General features: G+C 42.3%; 1 protein-coding gene across 4 annotated transcripts in view; it reads right to left on the bottom strand.

Annotated features, from left to right (window-relative positions):
* TBL1XR1 (TBL1X/Y related 1) overlaps nt 1-18,815 on the bottom strand; it is a 176,771-nt gene extending 157,956 nt beyond the window's left edge. Inside the window, exon 1 of one of the 4 annotated variants that reach the window (XM_069559600.1) lies at nt 18,324-18,815. The gene's annotated coding sequence lies outside the window, so the exon portion shown is untranslated. Of the gene's footprint in view, nt 1-17,532; nt 17,888-18,323 lie in introns of those variants that run through there. The other 3 variants (XM_069559627.1, XM_069559618.1, XM_069559609.1) reach the window with 3 other exon arrangements.
* Nucleotides 18,816-26,028: the final 7,213 nt, after the last annotated feature.

Below are 26,028 nucleotides of genomic sequence, written 5' to 3'. Positions count from 1 at the left end.
CTCTCTAGCAGGTGGAACTTAACATCCTTCACATTCAAATGAGGGCTGAAGTTAATGACTTACTTCTAATGAATGGAGTATGGAAAGCAGAAAAACAGTAACTTCATAATGAAGAAACTTGCTGAAATGATAATACTGTGGTTACATTAGGATTAATAAAACATGTTGTGTAACAATTAATTTCACTTATCACTTCTTTCAGTGTGATTACTAGAAAACGTCAAGTTATATGTGTGGTACTCAGTACATGATTGGATAGTTCCAGTCTAAACAATTCTGCTTGTGTGCCAAGTCGTTTCAGTCGTGTACAACTCTTTGTGATCCTATGGACCATAGACCGTCAGGTTCCTCTGTCCATGGGGTTATCTAGGCAGGAACACTGAAGTGGGTTGCCACGCCTTCCTCCAGCGGATCTTTCCGACCCGGAGATTGAACTCGCGTCTCTTATGTCTCCTGCACTGGCAAGCAGGTTCTTTACCACTAGTGCCACCTGGGAAGCCCCTAAATAATTCTACCAATAGATAAAAGGATAATAGCAGTCTTTATCAAGTGATCAGGGTTAATAACACCTGTAACAATTGATGCCATGTAAATACAGACATGTGCACTTGATACAAGACAGGCACATCACCTCTGTGGTAGTCATCCCTGAGTATCCATAACCTCAGCCCTGTACTCTTCTGTACTGTCTAAAATTATTTCAAAATAACAAGCTTTTTAAAAAGCAAAATTTATGCAATTTTAATTACATAATGTTAAACAGTACTCAATTTAGATTAATTTCCTAGTTATCAAACTGAGATTCTAATGACTTTTATGCTAATAAAAACTTTTCAAAAGCTTTGAAGATATATGAAAATGTGACTAACGTAGAAAAAATTATACCCACTAGAATCTTCATAAACTAGTAAAACTGTATCAATTCACTTTTTTGGTGACTATTCTCCAGTAAATACCTAATTCGGTTACCCCTCAGTTAAGATTCATGATGACACGGGCAATCTCCCGCTCCCTTCCTTGGTCCCTGATTTTATCCATTAGCCATTTGGACAACAAATTAGTTCCCCATCCTCACAGATCCACAGTTTTCATACCCCTGTTCTCCACAGAAAGAAAAGCAGTAGCACGCCACAGAGAAGAAAATCTGGTTGCTCCATTCGCTCCTGAATTTCCAACTGCCTTTTTTTTTACCTCCAGAATTCAGAAATGTGGATGAGTCTGCAAGACTCTCAGAGATACGTGGTCTCGTTCTCACCAATAACACTATCAGATCAAGTTTCTCCCTTCAGTCCAGAGTTAGGCCTTTCCCCCGAAACCATCATGTCATTCTTCATGCACTATATCCAGAGATAAAATACAATCCTGCAGTTAGGCTAAACGTTCCTCACTAGTTTATTGCCACAGAAGAATGTCCAAATTCTTTATCACAACAGAGCAGTCATTCCGTGGCATGATCCCTACTTACCTATCCTGCCTGTTCTCATCACTCTCCAGCTTTTGAAGTTTATGCTACACATAAACCAAACTGTTTGCCAGAAAAGACCAACTTGTTTGGCGTCTCTATGCCCTAACATATATCCTCTCTCCTTTTGTTATATCACTCACATAGCTACTTTTATTGTAAATTATTTTAATATACACAGATTCGCAGTAGTTAATATGAGCAACACTTAAAATTTATTTTAGTATTTAAAAAATTACAAATGTGAACAGCATTTTCTCATAGTACTTAAGAGATACACTTTCGGTACAACTTCTAATAAAACCTGCTGAAAAATTATTGCCGTTGACAGTCAGCAATCATACAATTAAGGGCATTAAAGAAAAATCATTCTCAAAAGTGTGTCTGATGCTATCTGTTTCAGTTTTCTCTACAGTGAAATCAGATGTAACAAATGTTTCCGAACTCAAAGATTATTGGATTAAATAAGTGTCTTTTCAGACATCTAAAAAATATTTTCTTTATGGCTTTTTCAAAATTAAGACAGTGTCAAAGAAATGCAAGCATTTTCTTTAGGAAAAAACAGCCCAGGTTTTGATTAACCTGAAGAGACCAGTATAGTATATTTTCCATTTAATTTGGCTAAACACAGACTTAATTTTTAAATTATATGTGCAATCTCAGGGTCAAAGAGCATTAACTCCAAAAGCAACCTCAGGGACCTGGTTCAGTGTTTTGAAGATGAAGCAACTGCTGTCCAGAAAGACTATCTCTTGGGTGGCAGAAGGCTTTTTGTACACAGCTAACCATTTTATTTTAGTGAATGCTGAAACACTGCTCAAAACAGTAATTGTATGGAATATAAAACCTGTTAATATTACATGCTAAAATTATTTAACTACCTAGTTAGGATGAAGGTCGTTATCTTCCTCAGGGATTAAAATATTCCCTAAATATGTATAATTAACTTCCTGATAACTTTCTAATAGCTGATCTCAAATACTGCCTTCTATTAGCTGTTCACCAGAAGCAATGTGAAAAACAAAACAAACATAAATAGCATCGTTATTTGCTGTGTAACTCATTTTGAGAAGACATTCATTTGAATACTCATATTAGCCAGAGACTGAGTTCATAAAATTACAATTGCTACCACACACACGTGTGTTAGTCGCGCAGTCGTGTCCGACTCTTTGCAACCCCATGAACTGTAGCCTGCCAGTCTCCTCTGTCCATGGACTTCTCCAGGCAAGAATGCAGGAGTGGGTTGCTACTTCCTTCTCCAGGGGATGGATCTTCCCAACCCAGGTCTCCTGCACTGCAGGCGTATTCTGTACTGTCTCAGAGACGAAGAGAACCCACATGAAAGACCTCAATTGTTCATTTAAAAAACGGATCTGAGTTTGAAAAGACTGGGAACCCCAGAGCAAAAAAAGAAAAAAAGAAATGTCACTTCAGGTCAACTTTCTCCCTTCAATTCAGAGCTAGGCCCTTTACCCCGTGAAACCCATCTAGTCATCTTTCACACACTATATCGAGGAATAAATTATAATTTCCCGAATTGTTAAAGGAATTTTATCTGACAATCTATGGTGGATTAAAGGCACCATCCCCCAACCATAAGCGGAGTCCCATTTTGTGAGGCAGTGACGCAGGCAGCGAGAGTAGGAGGGGAAAGGCTGTCTGCCCAGCCGCCCCCGATCTCACTCAGTCCCCATTCCCACGGCTCCCCCACCCGCCCCGCCATTCCCACCAGGGACTGGAAGCGGCCGTAGTTTTGATAAGGCCTGTGGCCATGGTGGACACTGTCCCAAATTACACTTGCCAGGTGGCACTAGTGGTAAAGAACCTGCCAGTGTAGGAGACGCAGGTTCGATCCCTGGGTCGGGAAGATGCCCTGGAGAAGGAAATGGCAACCCCCTCCAGTATTCTTGCCTGGAGAGTTCTGTGGACAGAGGAGACTCGCCGGCTTCAGTCCATGGGGTCCCAAAGAGTTGGCCACGACAGAGCACTCACGCAGGCAAGAGGTTTTCAAATGAAAACCAGAAAGAGGTAGCCCCTCCTCTACAGCAGGAGAAAACAGAGAATGAAAACTGGCGCTGGCCAGTATTCTCCTCCCTGTGAAGAAAGCAAATCTGCTATGAGAAAGGGAAGCTCATCCACAAACTAACCAACAAGAGACAAGAGTATCAGCAAAGATGACCAGTAGCTTTCAAATCGGTGTGCTTCTAGCTGTCTCCTAAAGCCCAGCTGGCTCAAAGCTGTCTCCTAAAGCCCAGCTGGCTCAATGCTCTTTCTTACAAATGAGTTACCTGATCCATTTTGATTCTACTCCCTTTTTGGCTTAAGCTAGTCTGAACTGAGAAGGCAATGGCACCCCACTCCAGTACTCTTGCCTGGAAAATCCCATGGACAGAGGAGCCTGGTAGGCTGCAGTCCATGGGGACGCTGGACATGACTGAGCGACTTCACTTTCACTTTTCACTTTCATGCACTGGAGAAGGAAATGGCAACCCACTCCAGAGTCCCTGCCTGGAGAATCCCAGGGACAGGGGAGCCTGGTGGGCTGCCATCTATGGGGTCGCATAGAGTTGGACACGACTGAAGTGACTTAGCAGCAGCAGTAGCAGCAATCTGAACCGAGAAAGGTCTGAGTCATATACCAACTTTGGGAAGCTGACCATGACTCTCAAGACAGAATATCACAGGTAAATATAACTAACGGTAAATTTCAAAATCTCCTGAACCTGTACAAAGCCTAAATGGGGGTAACCAGCCCTTGTCATTTTTCATGTATGAAATACACATCTTAAAATGAAGTATTAACCTACTAAAATCTAACATTTATGATTAACACAAGCACATATTCAAACTGGTTTATCAATTACCCATCTGTGTTTTTCTTTTCCTGTTTCAAACACTGTAAGTATGTTTCTCCAAGAAAAGCAGACAGCACTCACATATGTCCTTGGACTTCCCCAAATGGAGATTCCAAGGTAGTAAACTCTCTTCCAAGCCTCCCCTAAATGCTGACCTTTTAATGAATTATTTCCACTATTCTATTGTAAGGACAAACCAGTTTAAGTCTATCAGCTGGTCACAAAAACATTCCTGAGAGAACAATTCACTCAAATATTTACTGAACTATCAGGTCCTGTTTTAGGTCCTGGTGTGACAAGACAGAGCCCATCCCTGTTCTCAGGGAGTTTAAATTATAGCGATGCATTTAAAAAGATAAATCAACAATTAAGGCCATCAGAGAGAGAGATAAGTGCTAGGTGACTGAAAACAGCTAGGGAGTGGGCAGCTACTTCATTGTGACCTTTCTAAGGTCTCTCAGAGGTGAGGGCATTGGAACTGAAATCTGAATGACATTAAAAAAAAAAAAATTGCCATTACAATCTCAGGGCAAAGCCTGAGGCAGAGAGTAAAGCAATTAAGGTGCTGAGACAGGAACAAGCTTGTTCTGTGGGCGTGGAGCTGGTGTGGCTGGACACAGTGAACAAGGGGAAGGGTGCCATGAGACAGGATACAATTGTGAGGTGGCCAAAGGGCAAATCATGTGCTGGTGGAACCTGCACAGGCTAAGGAAAAATATTTCAATTTTACGTTAAGTATGATGGAAAACCCACAGAGAAAAAAGAAGGAAACTGACACTTTTTGAGCATTTTATATATTATCTACACAGTAGTATGTACAAATGTCTCTGCCACGCATCCTATAAAACTATATACACATTCATGTAAGTTATACCATATGTAATTACCTTAGTATTTATCAAAAGATATGCTGTTATGCACAATTTCAAAAACAAAAAAGCAGCCACTCTTCCTGTTACTACCAGTTCTCAGTTATCAAGTCACTTCTACATCGATTTGTCAAACCAAATGAACCAACCAATACTATCTATTACCAAAACATACATGAAGAAAATGCAAGACAAGTGAGACTAGATAAAAATAAGGCAGCCAGCTATTCACAAGAATATATGACCCCAAAAAGGGAACAAAGCAAGTAGAGAAGAAATGAGAAAACATACCTAATACAAGAAGCAAAGATCCTACAGATACGAAAGATTAAGTTATCTACTTAAACAAAAGTACTCTCAGGCAGACAAGTAAACAAAGTGTAAAAAAATGCAAAAGCTTATTCTAGGATGAATCCTGTGTTCATTCCATTTAATAGTACTCTGCCAGTTTTAACATTATAAGTGAAAATGTTCATCTTTTAAATGTACTAACCTTAGGAATTTTTTAAATCTGCTGACGAATTTTAAACTTTAATTTATTAAGTACAAGTGTTTCTTAAAACATCACTGAAATGTTGTTGCAAAACTGAAAATCTTACCTTCCCTGGTTTCCAGAGAGCAACTATCTCCCTCTGACAAAAGAATCATCTTTTATACCTCAGTAAAGCTGGAGGTGTGCACGGGGGCAACCTCCACTGTGGAAGGCTTCAAATGATAACAGACACATCTACCAAGATTGCTTATCTCTAAACTCCACTCCAACACCCAGTGTCTCAGATTATCCTGGACATTTTCAACAGTAGCTAAAGGCAGAGGATGTTGCCCCACTTCACCCTAACAACTGAATATTACCATACCCATTCCTATTTCTTCCATCTCTGATCCTCCTCAATCTTCCATCTCTGTCTCATCATCAAATGAGAATGTAATGCCACTGCCAGCCTACATTCAGTAACAGAAATTCAGGAAAAAAATATAGGGTAACCTCATGTTAGAATGTAGATAGCTGCAGATCAGAAGAAGAGGTCAGAATTAAGACCCAATTTGGGCCACAGAGTCACCTGCACTGCAATGCCTGGTTTAAAGAGACAAGGGGCATGGAGTGTGTTAAGCCCTAAGGGAAGGCCACGGTCAAAGGGGAGACATCAGTAGATGTTTCGACTGAACACACATACCAGGGGGTCAAGCAAGAAAGGCATTATCAGTATCAGGTAAAAGTTCCAATGAGGGGTGGAGGGGAGACCAAGGAAAAGTACACGAGTACCACGAACATGTGGACAAGTCCACAAAACATCCCAAAATCAAGTGTAACTGCTAATGTCAGGTCAGGGTCTTTGTTTCTTTTAATCCAGGTTTTGATCATATTCACTGTCTCTATAAGACACCAAAAACAGGATGTTAGATCATCAAGCAGACCCTCACAAGTCTTCGAGAAAGAACACAAATCCAAGTCAATGAATTTGTGAAAATGGATAGATCCCTTTTCTACTTCTGCATATCTGAATCACTGTCTCAGAAGTCAGGGTTTATGCTAGAAAACCTGTACCTCACTCAGAGAGCTTCATGGACTCAGATCAACATGAATGCAACGTCTACCCTGTGCAAGGCATTGGACAGATGCTGAGGAAAAGATGAGTGAAATGCAACTATCTTCAAGGAAGGCCATGCGCGTTGAGAGAGTGTTAATCAACAATTAACACTCAGTCAAATAGAGATGTGTGCCAGAAACAGATGATCAGTGGGCACGGGCCAGGATGTTCATTGAAGGATATCATAGAAGGAAGCTTAGTCTTCAATCAAACCGAATAACTTTAGCTGGTCAATATGTTAAGATATGTTAGTTTTAAATAGTACAAAACAATTACCCATATTTCCTTCCTGATGAGATGTAAGAAATTTGGTATGATGGTTACTCCCTTGTTAATAATTAACGCTTTTATGAGACGCACCCAGGGTCCTTAATCCAGAGCTGTTCAGAGATTACCCCTAAAAAAGCCTTTTATATTCACATTTATTAGCAACCAAAATTCCTTACGATTTGCATGTATACATTACAAAAATTGGGGCATCAGAACTTCAGAATCCTAACAGAGCCTCAGAATACTACCTAAAGACGTGAGCACCAATAACTGTATTATCTATGCCCTACCATTCAGAGCAATACTTTGCTTCTGATTTTTGAGTACTGACTCTAAATCCAGTGAATAATGAAATTATTACTTGTAAAATAAAATCAGCTTAGCAGTTTATAAAAGCATGTTTAAAATCAGTGTAGAAAACGAGTGTGTACCACATATTAAAGCAAGCACAATTTCCTGAAAACTTACTTATTTTTACACCCATACACACCCTGTGTTATAAGTAACACAGGGTGTGTATGGGTGTAAAATACTCATGTATTTCTTAGTGAAAGTCCAATTCCAAGTTTGCAGACTGTGTAACATTAGTATTGGAAATGACTGATCATCCAAGCAGTGTCCACTGAGAGCCAGAGCACGCTGGATCTCCCAGACTGGAGAAAAAGAAGAGTGATTCCACCCCAAAAAAGCAGGAAGATTTTACTGTTTTTAAAAGGCAGTAACTTTGTTTTCTCTTGATGCATCTTATCAAGAAGTGACCAAATTCAATGCAAAACATCACTGTAAAACAACATATGTATTAGAGACACAACAAAGCTCCACAACACACATCCTCATTTTAGAGGGAGTAACAAAAGCCCAGTCGCCAAATCCAGTCACAGCTCTCTGAACTGGAAATGGTAACCATCCCCTTCCCTGCAGCTGCCACAGAAAGCCACGATAGTTTACAGGAGAGTGTCACTTTCCTGTCTCTTTCCTCAGCTGTTGCTGTTGCAGCTAACAAAAGCACCAAGCAGTCACTAGCATTTGAGAACATCCTATATGCTGGCCCCATGACAACTGCCTTCACATTTCAATCCTCACAACTGCTCTACAGAGAAAAATTCCCATTTGTCAGAGTGGAAACCAACTGGAGTGGTTACATAACTTTCCAAAGCCATACAACTGATAAGCTGGGGTGCTGTTTGCTGTGCTGAGTCGCTTCGGTCCTGTCTGACTCTCTGCGACCCTACAGACTATGGCCAGCCAGGGTCGATAAGCTGGAGTGACAGGATTCAAATCAGGGACGCTGAGCTCCAGAGCCTGAGCTTTTTGCCACAGTAACACCCTGCAGAAAGAGTTTACTGCCAAAGATCAGACACAGAGCCTACCTAGGCCTCTCACTGCTGAAGACAGAGGCCCGGCCCTCAGGAAAGGGAGGCATCAGGTCACAGAGCAGAACGTGATGCACATGAACAGATGCTATCTTCTCAGAGGTTGTTCTAGCTTAAGCTGAAAACTATGAGCACAAAACAAGGCAAGACCCTCTACTGGTAAACAACCAATGAACAACTACAACTGACACAATTACAAGTGACACCAACTGCAACCCAAAATAGCATCAAGATCTAATGTATCTATCTCCTTAGAGTCAATAACACATTTATCCAAACTCACAAGTAATGTTAGAATCCATGCAATATCACAATCCACAAATCCCATTATACCACAGACTATCATAATTACTGAAATTAACTACTAAACTATGAGAACTTTCACCCAATTTCCTAAGCCCCGACAAAACAACACTTTTGAAATCAGGCAACACTGCTGTAGCCAACATCTCTTTGCATTGAGTTAATTTCAAATTATCAACCATGGATATGACTCGAAAATCATCAGTTTGCTATCACTAAACAATTTCACTATGACCCAGTCATGACACAGAAATAACACGTTTTAATCATATTCAGTGACTAATTCTGCCAACAAATCTGAAAAGTAAAAATAAATTTTTGCAAAAATATATACAGTTCCAGCTCTTTAAGAACTGACTGGAATGCATGGAAGAAATGAACAGTTTTCTGTCTTCTTTTGACAGCTCAAACTGAAAGAGCTAGGAAGATTAAGAATTCTTAACTGGCTGTCTTGCTCTTTCACAACTGCTACTTTTTTTGAAATGGTAATACTAACATAGCAAAATTCAAGCAGTTCTACAGATGAACATAAACCTTTCCCACATCTGGCCACATAATCTCCCCACCTCAACCCCACTCCCCAAACCCTGTCACTGGTCTCCTGTGTATCCTGCTGGAGTCACGTGGAACACACAAGCATACATGCAACACACACAAGCACACACGCACACTCCATCCTGGGTGTCCTTCCCATTCCTCTCCCTGTTATGCTAAAATGGCAGAAAGCTGTACAAGACCTTTTCTGCCTCCATGTTTTTTCATTTAAATGTATCTCTGAGAAGATCTTAAAAGTACTAGAATTTAAACATCAAATCTGAACAAAATCTGTATAGAAACAGTACACACAAAACATCTCTCACCAGGTGTTAAAACTGGTGACCTCTGCTGGCAGGACATATAGAAGCCCAAGGTCAAAGAAGTAAAAAGGGTCTGTTAGTTTTTGCACAAGAATAGGGAAGTTATTGGTATTTCCCTGATACAGCAACAAGCCTCACTCCAAACCCCAGTTTAAGATCTCCAAATATATATTTGCTTACTAAGAAAAACAGACAAAGGTGATTTAGGGAAAATCCATCACTTAAGTGGGTGAAAAATTTTCAAGTATACTGCATTATGGAGAAGGCAATGGCACCCCACTCCAGTACTCTTGCCTGGAAAATCCCATGGGCGGAGGAACCTGGTGGGCTGCAGTCCATGGGGTCGCTAAGAGTCAGACACGACTGAGCGACTTCACTTTCACTTTTCACTTTCATGCACTGGAGAAGGAAATGGCAACCCACTCCAGTGTTCTTGCCTGGAGAACCCCAGGGACGGGTGAGCCTGGTGGGCTTCTGTCTATGGGGTCGCACAGAGTCAGACACAACTGAAGCGACTTAGCAGCAGCAGCAGAATACTGCATTATACATTTTAAAATAAAAGATGATAAAAAAACATTGATACAGCTACAAACAGCATCTAAAAATTCACACACATGATAAATTTTATCCTATAAAACAATAATCATACAGAAAATGAAAAAAATATTAAGGAAATTCATTCATTATCTACTCCCATTACCTTATTTCACAAACCCAAAGTAGATGACCCAATTGCCTTACACTGCCAGTTAATGACATCTGACAATCGCAAAATAGAAATGGAACAAAATTAGTACACACTCTACCCAATTAGCCTGCTCAAATTAAGGGGAAAGCATAAAACACCTCTCCCTAACCCTTAAGTTGTGCTCCATTAGCAGTTGAAGGTAACCACCGAAATATGCTATTAACTGTGAAACTCTGGCAAGGTGTTTGCTTACACTAATGTCAAGTACTTCCTATTTATTATTCTTTGTAAGATGCAGATTTTTCAGTCCTCCAATATACTAAGAAAATTTAGTTCTCTCAAAAAGAAAAATCACAAAATTAAATGACAAAAATCTCAGAAATTTAATATAGGAATTGATTGTATAAGTATCGGTAGAATGAAAGAGCAAACTTTAGGAAGCATTTCATCTTATCCTCTTATACCTTTCTGGAAGCTAAATGACTTACCCACATGACTATGGTTTTGCCAAAAAAAAAAAAAAAGGCCAAAAATTCACTTAATATTGAATCCACCGTTCAGGTACATAAGCAGTTAAGAACAAAAACACAAACATCCACTACCAACCAAGGCGCTGGTCACCTTGTTATGATGCCTATCACTCAGGATACAATGCAGAAGGAAGGAAGGGGGAAGGGAAGGAAGGGAGGGAGGGAGGGAAAAAGAGGAAAGCAACGGTACCAACTTTGATCTCAGACAAAATAAAGATGCAGATTGGTATCTAGTCCTTAACAAATAAAAATTCTTTGTTTTAAATTATTTAAAAACAGAAAACCTCACCTTTGTTTAAAAAAAAAATGTTTGAGAGTGCTGAGTACAATTTCACATAAAAATAACATAAAGAAGTCACTGGAATGACCATCTCTGACCCCTGACTGCCGTGTTTTCTTCTGTATTTTAAATTCTACCTCCTGAAAGAAATGTTCAATAAAGAGGGAAACAGGTGGCAAACTCCCTAGTTTAAACATTCAATACCTAGTCTTCCTCATTTATTCCTCAAGTTGATCATTTCACATAAATATCTTCCTTAACCCTCTGGAACTCTCCATTTACTGAAATGGAACTTCTGATCTTCCAGCATGACCCTTATGGTCTGACTGTACTATTTCTGAGCCGTGACTCTAAGCTCTCACAAAGCAGGGTAACATTTAACTTATTTGACACTGAAACCTTCTATCTTAAAACTCTAAATGTTAAAAATTTCAAAAGGACATAATACCAAGATAGTTGCCTTTGGAATAAATTACCCAGGTGGATTGGTACCTCTTTACCACAAAAAACTACTGAAGAGGGAACTCGCTGGTGGTCCAGTGGTTAAGACTCTGTACTTTCACCGAGGTGGCACAGGTTCAATCGCTAGCTGGAACACTAAGGTCCCACATGTCGCCTGGCCAAAAAAAAGGAGGAAAACTATTGAAGAGAGATGGTTACAATGACGTTCCTCTGGGAGACCCATCGACGCTGTATGATAGATAGTTAACACATTCATAGTAACAGCTCAAATGGGATTCCAGTGTGGTCAGAAGGCTGTCACATATAGTGAGAGCTAAAAACATAACCTTATTTAGACATACTACTGAGAAAACAATAAGCAAAAAAACCTGACAATTAAAAAAATAAAATCCAAAAATCTTTAAGTTTCATAACAACACAAATATAATCAGATAAAGACAATTTAGCGTGACATGATTCCCAACTAGACTAGGTTTTTCACCAGGACTGTGGCTACTATCCCAGGATTAAGAGAATAAAATTATCCATTTTCATTTCACTCTAAATAATGACTAGGTTCTTTTTCTCCCCTTCCTTGTCAACACTGGCAACATCAAAATTCAAATTAATGGTTATGTGACTATAGTATAACTAAACTTTGAAGGCTTGATTCAAAAAGAAGCTTGACACAGTACCAAGAGTGAAACAGGACTGTCACTGTTCTTATTTAAACATGGGCCCTCATAGAAACAATCCATTTTATCATGAAGATAGTATAATACAAAAGTTAAGAATTTTGCTACATACTCTAAGGAAAACTGGAGAAGGAAATGGCAACCCATTCCAGTATTCTTGCCTGGAGAAACCCATGGACAGAGGAGTCTGGTGGGCTACAGTCCATGGGGTCACAAAGAGTAGGACATGATTGAGCAGCTAAGGAAAACGGTCTTTTCCTTCAAGAAATCTAATGGTAGTTGAGGCAATGTGACACATCCTCACAAAACAATAACTACGGAGTCTGCGACATTCATTAAATCCAATCCAATCTCAGAGAAAAAATAGCCTGAGTCAGGATGGCCAGAAAAAGCCTCATGAAAGTGGGACTGAAATTAGGCTATAAAAAGGACGAAGGGAAGAAGAGCACACGCAAAGGCAGAGTAGTGAGTACGGCAAAACTGCAGTGTTTATTTGATAGGCAAGCAAGAAGCCCAGTTGGCGAAGAGTGGGAAATAAAGCTGCACAGGTTAGAATGAAGCCTTAAAGGCCAGACTTGAAGCATATGAACTACATCCAGTTGGCAAAGGGAAGCCATTACAGGTTCTTCAGCAGGGGAACTGACATGATGAACCAATATTTAAATGAACTACACTGTTGGCAGTTAGAGAAGATAGAAGAAAGGCTGCCCAAAGCACCCGGCCAGAAAAATAAAGCAATAACCCAGAAACCTAAACCCATTCATTCATTCCTTCCTTCACCAAGAAAAGAGACTGCTGGTTAAGACCGTGGCCTAGAAAGTCAGACACACTGGGCGGAAGTCCCTCTCAGCACCCCTTCCTTGCTACCTGAGCCTTTGTTTCCAAGCAGTTGGTAATTAAAAGAGCAGTCACTCTGTCACAAATACCTGCCAAAGCACCTCTGTGGTCCTGACACATGGAATTCTAGTAGTAGTTAACACTACTGCTGAATTAAGAGTGACAAAAAATGCAAAGGGAAAATAAGGCTCAAGGATGCTTCAAAGGAACAGAACCTCCAAGCGGAACTGTCTTGATAGCAGCTGAAAATGCAGAACACTAACACAGATAAAAGGTTGAGACTGAAGAAAACATTTATAACCTACTTAAAGTAATCACTCCAATTTAAAAAGCAGATCCTAGACACTGCGGATCCATCCTCGAAAAATAAAATCTCTCTTTATTTAAAGAGTTAGAAAAGGTTTCAAATGGTTCAAGCAGAATTTAAACGTCCAAGTCCAAGCAACAGAAGGACAGCAGCAAAGACACACAGAAGACCCACCACTGCCTACACCAACCATGAACTTGGTATCGCTTCCACTTAGCGTTACAACCCAGCCTAAATGCTTCCAGCAAGCCTTACTTAAGTCACAACTTCAGGAGTAGATAAATTACGCTAAGCATATGTCAACTATTTTGCCCAAGAATTCAGGAAATAAAACTGCTAAATACTTTCTATGACATTATGCCCCTACTTAAATAACAAGTAAATAAAATGTAATGCAAAGAAGCAAACTTCAAATCCAAAGCCATCATCATCCTCAACACCTTACATTTCCATAATGCTTATTTGTCAGCTACTATTCTCAGCAACTTACACATACTTTTTTTTTTTTTTTTAATCAAAGTGTCCTGATGGCTCGGAGGTAAGGAATCTGCCTCCCAATGCAGGAGAAACAGGGAAGATCCCCTGGAGGAGGAAATGGCAACTCATTTCCTTCCATGTATTCTTGCGTGGGGAATCCCACAGACAGAGGAGCCTGGCGGGTTACAGTCCATGGGGTCGCAAAAGAGTCAGACACGACTTAGCAACTAAATTCAGCAATAGCTGATTTACATTGTTGTGCTAATTTCTACTGTACAGCAAGCGTCTCAATAATACATACATACACATTTTTATACATACATTCTTTTCCACTATGATTTATTCCATGAGACTGGCTATAGTTCCCTGTGCTATACAGTAATTCGTTGTGTATCCATTCTAAACGTAGTAGTTTGCATCTACCAACCCCAAACTCCCAGCCCATCCGTTTCCTTCCCCCTCCCTCTTGGCAGCCGCTAGTCTGTTCTCCGTGTCCGTACGTTTGTTTCTGTTTTGTAGATAATTCATTTATACCATATTTTAGATTTCACTCATATCATACAGTATTTTTCTTTCTCTTTGACTTACTCCACTTAGAATGATAATCTCTAGTTCTATCACAAAAATAATTCTCTTAATCTGCTCAACTCTATGAAGTTGACTGTCCCACTACACAGAGGAGCAAACTAAGACACAGTGGAATTGTTCCCACAAGGTGATAAAATTCGTAAGGGATGAAGCCTGAGTCTGACGCTGGGGAGTTCACCTTGAGAACGCGTGACAGAATCTGTAAGCTGCACAAAATGACTTTTATGATTTTTCTTACAAGTTTTCAGAAATATGTGCTCTGAGGATCTGCTTTTCCTACTTAAGTATGGAATCACATTTCCTTATTTCTGCTGGCAGTGTATCGAGAGGCTACATCACTGCAGTGAGTCTTAAAGTCGGAAACACAGCAGTGGACAAGAAGATTACATCTTACTAATAAACAGTTCTAGAGTTAAGCCAATGATACGTGAGACTTATGAATTTCATTTATCCACACAATGACTTGACCCAGTTGGTAGCAACCCCAACTATAGAATTATAAACTTCATTAAAAACAGTAGTTTTTCAAAGGATATCTGCAGATAAGACTGACAAAACTTAGGCCCAGCTAAAGTCATCTAGAAAGAAAATGGACTAGGGCTCAAACAGAGGTCTGAATACTAGTGCATCATTTGATCCTTTTGTGGCCTTGAACAAGTGAATTAACTTATCTTCACTTCACTGGTTTACCATCCACAAATACTACCCAGCTCAGGATTAGACTGGGGTATGAATGACATAGCAAAGCACCTCACACCTTTCCTACAGCACAGCCCAAGCAGACTTCCTTTTCTTGGACTCTTGATAATAGGGCTATTAACTGCACTCTTAAGGAGTCCAAACCCGGAGGTGGTGAACAGTAAACCTCTCCAGCATAGCCTCTCTCACATAGGTTTTTTAATTCAAGTATCTCTTGGCAATAGAACAGGATATACCAACATGTGGTCTCCAAACCAGACCACACTCTTACCAGTTGTTTGCTACCCAGCCCTGGGGTCCTAGCCTTTCTGTACTATGGGGGTGTATAAATAACTCGATGTTGGCTGCTTTTTTTTTTTTTGCATGTTAGCGACTTACACTATGTCATTTGAAATGAGTCAAATTCCATGTACTAGAAAAATATAAAGTCCCAGACAGTGCCAATATTTCTGCCATCTCTCTCCCCTGACTTACAACTATTCACATTCTTCTCAATTCGTTTTCTACAAATAACACAGAAAATGAATAAATCCAACAAATTATGTCTTCCTCAAAATGTGTCGTCAGAAATTCTACGTAGTAATAACTGCTGTAGTAAATTGGAGATGAATCCTTTATCAGCTACTCATTTGACAAGGTTGTACTTATATTTCATTGCTATATATGAACAGATATATTTGTTCAACAGGTTGTCATTCAAAAGGTCCATTAGTCTCATCTCTTATCAGTAACCCCTATGTTTATAGTAATTCTGCCCTTTCTGCATATTAGCCTGAAAGGCTCCCAGTACACAGGAAGTAGTTACTTCTTATTCTTACTCTCCTCCTGGGCATGTTCTCATGGTAATCATGATAAATCTTATGTTGAGAACAGACCTAACAAAGATCTCTGAACATGCGCCAAAAAGTTATTAAAATATTCAATACTTCTTTGAAACAACCAATGACAAACTATAACCTTCACAAGGGGTCATTCCATATTAACAACCAAAGCTGGTACACGCTGGAATAAAAAAAAACCTCTTATAAAACTAATGGTGAACCTTGCAACAATTTTTATGCCATTAACAAATAATTAAGTTCCTTAACAGTAAGAAAAACTTTTTCCTTGTACGTGTTGTTTTCATACCCCATTCGGTTTAGTGCCTTGCCCTCTAGGTCTGATTCTAACAACTCAAATGGCAAAAAAAAAAAAAAATAGTCGTTTATGGATTTAATGGTTGTGATTACATATATTACATGGTGCAAGACAGCAGAACTGGGGTGAAAAAATATATATTCCAAAGCAGCAGGAAAACCTCGATTTAACAGCAAAAAGTATAAACACAAATCACAAGCCTAACCACTCTCAGGCATATTTTCTGCTGCCCCTCCTCCACAGGTAAACGCTAACTATTTCTAGAACGGCGCTCAATGGTAATTTCCGAAGCTTGCTTGCCATGAACTCTCATGATACAACCCAACATACACACTGTTTTCATGGAGACAAAGCTGCCCTATTTCGCCAGACTATAAACTTATTAAAAGAGTGAGAACATACAGTCCCAGGAAGTCAAGATTACTAAAATACACCAATGCAGCATGAGTCTGATTTAACAAAAATGAAAATAAACCACACTGGGAAAACCAAAAAGTCACTCACTGTATCTTCAGCGTGTAATCAGGATATTTATCACTTTTTTTTTTTTTAAGTAAATGAAAACACCACCAGGGCCACATATTATCCGACCAGATAAAGGAGTCTTTAGGAAAAAAGGGGGGAGGAAAATGATTACCTAATTATATGGGGGAGGGGGAATTAAACCATTCAGACTAAAAATAACCTACATTTCACCCACCATATTTTATGAGCAAGCTTGTTTAGATCAACAGAAGGGTCTTCCTTGGAAAACCAGAAAGCCAACAGTCAACTTCCCTCAGTCAACTATAAATCATATAGGCACTAAAACTCTTCACCTTGGTGCCCGCACAGTCCACCGTTTTAAGCAAACTCCAGACACAGAAAAACCTAGTTTTTAACTTGGTTCCAACACTTTAGTCATTCGTAATCACCACATTATTTTCGAGAATATCATTAGACAAGCTAAGAACGGGAGCGTTTTTTAAAAGCCATTACAACTCAAATTTTACATGAAACACACCATTTTCACAACCCAAATTTATTCTCGGTTGCCCCTGCAAAGTGATGCCTATTTCAGCAAATTAGGAACTTCCAAAATACTGAACACGCTCACACACGCATGGCTTCCCTCGAGCTGCCATTTCAGATTAATATTTCACTGAAATAAAAGTCTGCTGCTGTTCAAAAAATGACATCGGTTGCAAAGAGGAAGTTACCGAGAAACCACCCTCACAACGTGGCCTTTACACTGTCAGAAAATAATGTGACTCTGAGCCACCCAAAACTTACCAGGAAGCTAGCAATAACTTTGCCAATTCTACACTTCTGAACCCAACTTCAAAAAGGCTCTATCAAATGCCTCCTCAAGACGCTAAAAAGCTCTAAGTTACAAATAAACACGTCCCGGAGTGCGGCCCTGCGGCCGCGCGCCCCTCCCCCCCTGCACCCCCGCCCGGGACGCGCGCCCCAACAGCCGCCCCCCGCACGCCGGCCGGGGTCGCCGCGCCGGGGCCTGGGCCGCGCCGGGGGAGGGGCGCGGACTTCCATCGCTGCCCGAGGTTTCGCCAAAAAACGTGCACCGAAGCCCTCTCCCCTGCTAAAAATAGGCTATAAAGGAGTCGGCCTCATGATGGCTCCTTGATTCAATTTGCTGCAAATTCTTTCCTGAAAGCCTCCCCCACAGACACATACACACACACCACACACAAAAAGGGGGTGTAAATGCACGAAGGGTGGAAGAGGGGGAGCAGGCCGACGTGCACATTTTCGGGGACAACAACATAATAAGGGTGAGGATCCCCCGGGACCAGGAAAGGGTAGGGGTGGGCAGGCACGTGAGCATTTCAAAGAAGCCTGGGAGAGCAAAAAGGGGGGATGGGGCACCCTAAATGCCGTCCCTCCCTCCCCTCCCCCATCAAACCCCTAGCTCCCCGAAGGGCCAAGTTGAAAAATGCATGTTCCACTTGCGCCCATCCCCCCCACCACCACCGCGGCCTGGCGCCCCCCAGACCACCGCGGCCCGCGCCCCCCGCCCCGGCCCGCGGCCGCCCCAGCCCCGGGGTCCGGCCCCTGGCGCTTACCTGGAAACGGTGGCCACCTCCGACGCCGCTCCCCCCCTCCCGGGAATGGAGGCACAAGGAAATTCCCCTCCTCGCCGCCGCCGCCACCTCCAACCACCCCCAAAATAACCCCTCCGGGGGGTGAGAGGCAATTATAACCCCGGCGAGCGGAGGGCGCGGGGGATGGGCGCCGGGCGGGCGGGGGCGGGGAGCGCGGCGCGGGTCCCCAGGTGGCGAGCGGAGGTGCTCCCGCCGCGGGGGGAGGGGCGGGGGCGCACGCGGCCGGCGGCGGGGGGAGGCGGCGCGCGGGGGAAGGGCGCGAGCGGGGAGAGGAATTGAGGCAGAAGGTAAAAGCTGTTACTAAGGGAAAGAGCCAAACGGTTCGGAGCAGCCAACGGCTCAGACACTCAACACTGGGGAGAGAGGAATGGGGACCAGCCAGGCACAAATGAGCTCGCGAGGCCCGCGGCGGCGGCGGCGGCGGCCGCGCAGCAAAACAAACCCGAGCGGCCTGCGCCGGGCGGGCGCGCGGGGGAGGGGCCGGCGGGGGAGGGGCGCGGCGGACGCGGGGAGGAGGCGGCGGCGGCGGCGGCGGCGCGGCGGGGGGGTCCTCCGCCGGCCCCGCTCCTCTGCCTCCCGCCCGCCGCGGCGGCGCTGGGGGCTGGGCGGGTGCGGCGCAGGCGTTTAAAAAGAAAGCAAGACCCGCGGGCGCTCCCAGGCGCCGCCGGGCCCCCGGCCGCCCCGCCCCCACCGCCGCGCGCCGCCGGGTGCGGGGCGCCTCCGGGCCGGGTGGGGGCGGGGAGGCGCCGGTTAACTTTCCCGGGGAGGCCGGCCGGGCTCCGGCGTGGTCGGGGGCGGCCTGGCCCCGCGCGCACCCGGGCAGCGCGGCGCGGCCGGCGGGCCACACGCACGCGGTGAGCATGTGCGGAGAGCGCGGCGCAGGCATCATATGGACATTTGTTTGGGAAAAGAGCTGCTCGCACCTTTGTGTGCATAAATACATATGTTTTTCGGAAGCCTACCTGGAAAGGGGCTTTATCTGTAATAAGCGATTTTCAAAATGTGATCCAGAGCACCGGCTCTGTGGAGAAAACACGCGCACACAAGAAAAGGGTTTTGATACTAAACACAAAGCTGTAATTGACGTGTTTATGCCCAAATGTACTGTGAATTAAACATATGGTGGTATTTATCGTCTGGTGGGTCTGTTTGAAAGGTTTTGTCGATCAGTTCTCGTTTTACAAAAATAAAATAATGAACTAAATGTTTGCTAAACATGCCTACCTCTACGGCAGCATCGACAGTAGAAGTTTATTCACTTTGCCTACTTTTTGCATGTGTGTAGCTCATCAAGGCGGTTCATAGATTATAACTTAGATGAGTGATCATGTAACAATATTGGTGAGGGCAGCGGGTTGTTTTTAAAAAGGGTGGCACTTCACAGGTTTGAAACAAATGTGTTTGGTGTAAGGTCCTCAAAAAGCAGAGCTTGGGGTTTTCTAGGACCTTTGTATAAGCCTAAGGTATTAAAAAAGCAGCTTACTCCTTTAAGATTTGGCCTGAAAGAAACCTTTTTTGTTAATATTTTCAGTTACTGCTGTCTTCAAAGTAAAATAACAATTTGCAGCCTTTTTAAAAGGTTAAGGGGTTCTGTTGTCCTACTTTTGTGCTTTCATATTTGGAAATTGGGGTAGTCAATATTGTAAAGCAATGGTAGTTTCCTCTCAGTATCAGAGACCCAAATTCTCACACCAAAAAAAAGTTCATTAAGACTAACTTTTACACATCTGGACTCTGGGTGGCCTAATAAGCTCAGTGATGAGACAGGTGCCCTTTTTTGGCCAAAGTCAAAGGCTCTTGCCCCTGTTGAGTTCTTGAAGGAACTGCTGGAGGCCTTTACAGACCTTTGAATGTTGGCTGGGGGAGGTTAGGGAGCGGGTAGGAAATCCATCAGAAGAGAGGGAGTGAGATTGGAAACTCCCTCCCAACCACCAGAAAGTGTTCAAAGCCTCTCTGTGGTTTGTCCTTAGAGCTATTTTCATATATGAAAGAGGGAATGTTAGATTAAACAATGTCATCCGATGGGAATTTAGATAACTGCAGGTTTCCAAAACACTGTATTGAGTGTACAGGGAAACAGCACAAAGAGAGCTGGTTTTGCATCAGAAAGATTCTGAAGCTCAGACTGACTGACTGCAGAACTAACACCTTTTGCAAAGGCTCTTTTCAGAAGTAATGAAAATATAATATTTTACTTTTTTGTCAATATTTGTAGTGAAATACATATAAATGTAACTAAGCATCACCTTCTGTTCAATTAGTAAGCTATCTCAGTACAACTAGGGTTCATTATCTGAGCCACCCAGTGAAACACATCTATGGACCTAGCTTGTTTTGAAGTTACACATTGTGCCACCGTGCGTGGGTCCTGTTCAGGCAGTAGCTACTGGAAAATCAAACCGCCCATCTAGTGAATGAGGACTCCTCACACTGTTTCTTGACAGGGTTATCTCCAAACCAGGGATCCCAGACTTACCTTCCCTTGAAATGACATCACTCCCTCCCTTCACAAGGGAGGGCCCACCCTGCCTCAGGTCCCTAGGGTCCAGGGCTTCCAGCCTGAAATTCTTAGACCCTACACCAAGCTGCTATCTTTCCTAACAGAAATTCCTAAACTGTTATTATCACATTGGTAATAATAATAATTTGTTTGCATCCTTGAAGTTTATAAAGCATTTCTGTACATAAATGACTTCATTTGAATATCATGAGAATAGTCACCAAAGGTGGAGACCTGTGCCATAAACTTGTTCCAGTAAAGTGAACTTCCTCCCCTGTGCTTACTGAAGACAGACTTGAAGTGACCTTTGGACAAATAAAAGCACCCAATGTGGAAAAGCCTTGGTTCTCCCTGTGAAGGGGTTTTAAGGGAGGCTTAGGGGCTTCCCTGGTGGCTCAGTGATAAAGGAGTCTGCCTGCAATGCAGGAGACACTGGTTCAATCCCTGGGTCCAGAAGATCCCCTGGAGGAGGAAATGGCAACCCACTCCAGTATTGTTGCCTGGAGAATCCCATAGACAGAGGAGCCTGGCAGGCTACAGTCTCTCAGTAGACCCGATTTAGCAACTAAACAACAACAATCCCTTTGACTTCTATATTCCAGAACCTATCTGATATGATAAACACTGTGGCTTCAACATGAAATACTCAGATAAATGAGGCACCATACAAAGGTCACATGTATTGTTACCTCCACCCACTAATCATTCCAACACTTAGAGTATACCAGATCAGAGGCCTCACCAAAATGCCTTAGGCAAGAGAGCAGCAGCAACAAAGAAGTAACTATTGTTACCAATTCCCAATACTTTGTCCTAATCTAAAAGCTGTCCTTATGCTTTGAATATAAATGTTAATATGTTTCTAAAAAAGAGAAATTATTGTTACTAAGAAATTTTAAAGCAAAGTGAGTGAAGTCGCTGAGTCCTGTCGACTCTTCCCGACCCCATGGACTGCAGCCTACCAGGCTCCTCTATTAACAAAGAGGCACATTATTAAGAAGTTCTCTTGAACTTTCTAGCTAACTCTCAACAAAGAAAAACCTGGGGCCAGTAACTGTTACCAGAAGTTACATGTTTGTTATAAAATGACTAAACAAATCTTGACTTGTTTTATTTCAGTAATATTACACCCAGGGGGTGTGCAATGGCAAGATAGCCTACACCTTTGCAACTTTCATCACAAAGGAAATAGAACATTTTAAAATTAAGGTGGTTTAACCCCAGAACTATAGGATATCATTACTATATTTTTAAAGCCACCGTGATGTTTTAAGTTGTTTATGTGAGCTGATCTATATAATTAAAATATTCAAAACAAACTTAATAACATGAAAAAGACATCTGATACCAAAAATGTGATCCTGGCGCTGTAACTCTTTTTCGTATTTTTACTCACCCGGGAACGCAGTGGCTTTGTGTCTGCAGCATTTACCCTCAAGCGTCTCTCTGGCACCCTGTGATATATTTCTGTTTCATTCTGACTCAGTTTGTGCAATTCTTTGTGGCTCTTCCAGTGTTCAGGGTTTGCCATCCACAGCAATGCACATCTCAGACACATATCTCAGGATCTCACCATACAAGCTCCTTTTCTCCATCTGTGCTTAGCACACGACGTGTGACCTTTCCTCATCAGTGTGAACCTTGTCAGTTTTCTGTGACTCTGTGACCCGATTTCATTACAACAATGAACTTTACTTGGGAGTCTTCATTTAAATTACAAAAGCGACACACAACCATCTTACAAGTATTTAGGCCTCTCAGATAATGGAAATAGCAGGTCGTATCCTGCCTTTGTGATTAGTCAGAATAGAAAACCAGCCACACACAGAGCATACTGCTGTACCCATCACTTACTTATACTGACCAGCCATGTGCTTCCTTGGGCAGTGATCAAGGCCTCACGTTATGTTGATGGCTTTGCTATTCATTTGACAAACTTTTATTGACTGTTCAGTGTATCATGCATTGTTCAAGAAGTTGTTTACAGTAAACCAAACACACCCCCTATACCCACGTGGAATTTATGGTCCAGTCCAGTCAGGAGGAGGTTGGAAGGACAGATTTCAAAACATACATGCCCTTTCCAGGTGGCGCTAGTGGTGAAGAACCCTTCTGCCAATGCAGGAGACATAGGAGTCGCAGGTTCAACCCCTAAGTCAGGAAGATCCCTGAAGAAGGAATGGCAACCCACTCCAGTATTCTTGCCTGGAGAATCCCATGGACCAAGGAACCTGACAGGTTACAGTCCATGGGGTCACAAAGACTCAGACACCACTGAAGTAACAGCATGGCACACATATTAGCCTATAGTTTGACTTCCATAACAAAGACAATATAAAAAGTTGTTTAAACAAGATAAAAATTTATTCTCTAACGTGGCCATTCCAATGTAAGCATTACAGAACTGGTAATGTAAAAAGGACCCAGTTTCTACTAGCTCAACACATATCTTCTTACTGGTTGCCTAACTTAGCCTTTCTGGCTCCTGCCATCACATTCAAATGCCAGTCATTGGGCTCTTTCAAGACTTGTCCTGGCAGTTGTGCTTATCACTTCCACTCAGACTCACTTGGCCAGAACTTGGGCATGTGACCATACCTAAATGCTAGTAAGTCACGTAAATGACAGGTACCAAACTTAAAGAAGATGGGAAGATGGTTGGGAGCATATATTAGTTTAGATAGGGCTTTTAGAGGAGGCTGCTCAGTTAAGGTGACCTGTGAGCAGGAAACAAAATTGGAGGATGAGTGAGCAAAAGCAGAAGAAGGAGGAGGGGATATCAAATACAAGAGGGTGAGAAAGTAAAAGTCTCTCAGTCATGCAAATCTTTGTGACCCCATGGACTGTAGCCTGCCAGGCTCATCTGTACATGGAATTCTCCAGGCCAGAATACTGGAGTGTGTAGCTGTTCCCTTGTCCAGGGGATCTTCCCAACCCCGGGAATAAACTCAGGTCTCCTGCACTGCAAGCAGATTCTTTACCTTCTGAGTCACCAGGGAAGCAAATACAAAAGAACAGAGGCAAAAGCTGTATTTTAGGGGTAAAATTGATGCCAGTGAGCCAAGCAGTGGCCAAAGAGGGAGTCAGGAACCAGATGTGAAGGTCTTTTTCTTTTCACGAGATGGAAAGCCATCAGAAGGTTTTGAGTGGAGAAATGACTTGCTCCAACTTCTCTTTTCTTATGGGCAGTGTCAAGTGCAGCTGTACAACAGTGGAAAGGGGACAGCTGGTTAGGGACTAATGTAGGAATCCCAACGAGAGGGTGGCACGTGGGGGATGGTGGCAAGACCTGGTTAAAAGATGCTAAACTCTGTGTACATTTTATTTATTTTTAATTGGAGGATAATTGCTTTACAATGGTGTGTTGGTTTCTACTGTACAACAACGTGAATCAATTATAAGTATGTGAGTGAAGTCGCTCAGTCGTGTCTGACTCTTTGTGACCCCGTGGACTGTAGCCCACCAGGCTCCTCTGTCCATGAATTATAAGTATACCTATACATATATCCCTCCCTTTTAAGCCTCCCTCCCACCCCTCTAGGTCATCACTCTGTGTATATTCTATTTAATTTTAAAAATAATTTTATTTATATTTAATTTGTTTTATTTTTTGGCTGTGCTGGGTCTTCAGTGCTGGATGGGCTTTCTCTAGTTGCGGCAAGCAGGGGCTACTCTTCATTGCGGTGTGCAGGCTTCTCATTGCAGTGCTTTCTCTTGTGGCAGAGCACAGACTCTAGGGCTCACAGGCTTCAGCAGTTGCAGCACATGGGCTCAGTAATTGCAGCCCCCAGGGTCTAGAATACAGGCTCAGTAGTTGTGGTACACAGACTTAGTTGCTCTAGAGCATGTGGGATCTTCCCAAGTCAGAGATCTAACTCACATCTCCTGTACTGACAGACGGATTCTTTACCACCAGGGAAGCCCTCTGTGTACATTTTAAACAAGCATCAGGAAATATACTTGTGGCATGAGAGAGAAACACAAGAGTCAAAGATGATTCTGAGATTATAGACCAAATAAGTAGAAGAATGGAATGGCCATTTATCAAGATGGAAGAGGCTGGGAGAGGAGAAAGTTTATGAGGGAAAAATCAAGAGTTTTGCATTACAGTTTGATGTGCTGATCAGACATCCCCATGAAAACATCAAATAGACAGCCAGAGACCCAAGTCCAGTGTTCAGAGGAGGGATCAGAGCTGGAAAACATCATGTTGGGACTCATCAGTTAGGTAAGGATATTTGAAATCATAGGTCTGGATACAACTGGCTAGAGAGTAAGGGTAGGCAATAAAGAGCTCTCTATTATCTTATACTGTCTCTGGCCCCAAATATCTCCCCTGCTCTTGATGGGCTCAGAAGCCTAAACGTATTTTATCACTGGGTAGATGTAAGGTGACATTCTATTTGGACAAGGACATTGTTGAAAAGAAACCACAGATCATATTAATGGCTACCAGTTATTGAAGCTTGTTGCTTGTTACCAAGCACTTTTATCTTTGCTGCCCCTAATTTTCTCAAAAAACCTGGAGAGGTAAATGATATCGTTATCTCAGTTTGACTCTGACTCATGAGGAAACTAAAGTAACAAGACCAAATAGCTTATGGAAGTTCGTGTGCCAAATGGCAAAACAAGAATTTGCACTTGAGGCTGTCTGACAGCCCTGTCTGCTCTTCCACAGAGTGAAACTAAGCAGGTCACGGCAAGAAAGTGCAAGCCCTTCCATGAATGGAGAAGAGAGAAATGTAAAGTGGAAAAAAGGAGAAACTGCTTGAGGGAGGAACCACATCTTAATCTTGGTTATATGACCCACAGTTTCTAGATTAGAGTCTCCAAAAATTATTTACTGAATGCAGTGGTTATAATCAATCAACTGCATTCACTCGTTTATACTCTGAGCTGTTAATATTAGTCCATCTGCACAAGGAAGGAAGGATTACATAAGAAGACCTTTGTGCTACTTACTCCCTGCCTCTCACCACCACCTCCCCTGCCCCCACGTGGCAATTTAGCTGTGGACTGTTCTTAAAGACAGATTTCGCGGGCAAAGAAGGCAATATACAGTAATTCAGTTTCCTTTATTACAAATTTGAAAACCTAGTTTTCCTTTAAGCTTTCAATTTCAAGTTCCATATCTAAGTCTCTCTTTTAAGTGAATGTTTACAACTT

This window comes from Ovis canadensis, chromosome 1 (assembly GCF_042477335.2).
Source record: "Ovis canadensis isolate MfBH-ARS-UI-01 breed Bighorn chromosome 1, ARS-UI_OviCan_v2, whole genome shotgun sequence".
Classification (NCBI taxonomy): Eukaryota; Metazoa; Chordata; class Mammalia; order Artiodactyla; family Bovidae; genus Ovis; species Ovis canadensis.
Note: the sequence above shows the minus strand (reverse complement) of the source record. Positions and strands in the feature narration are given on the sequence as shown.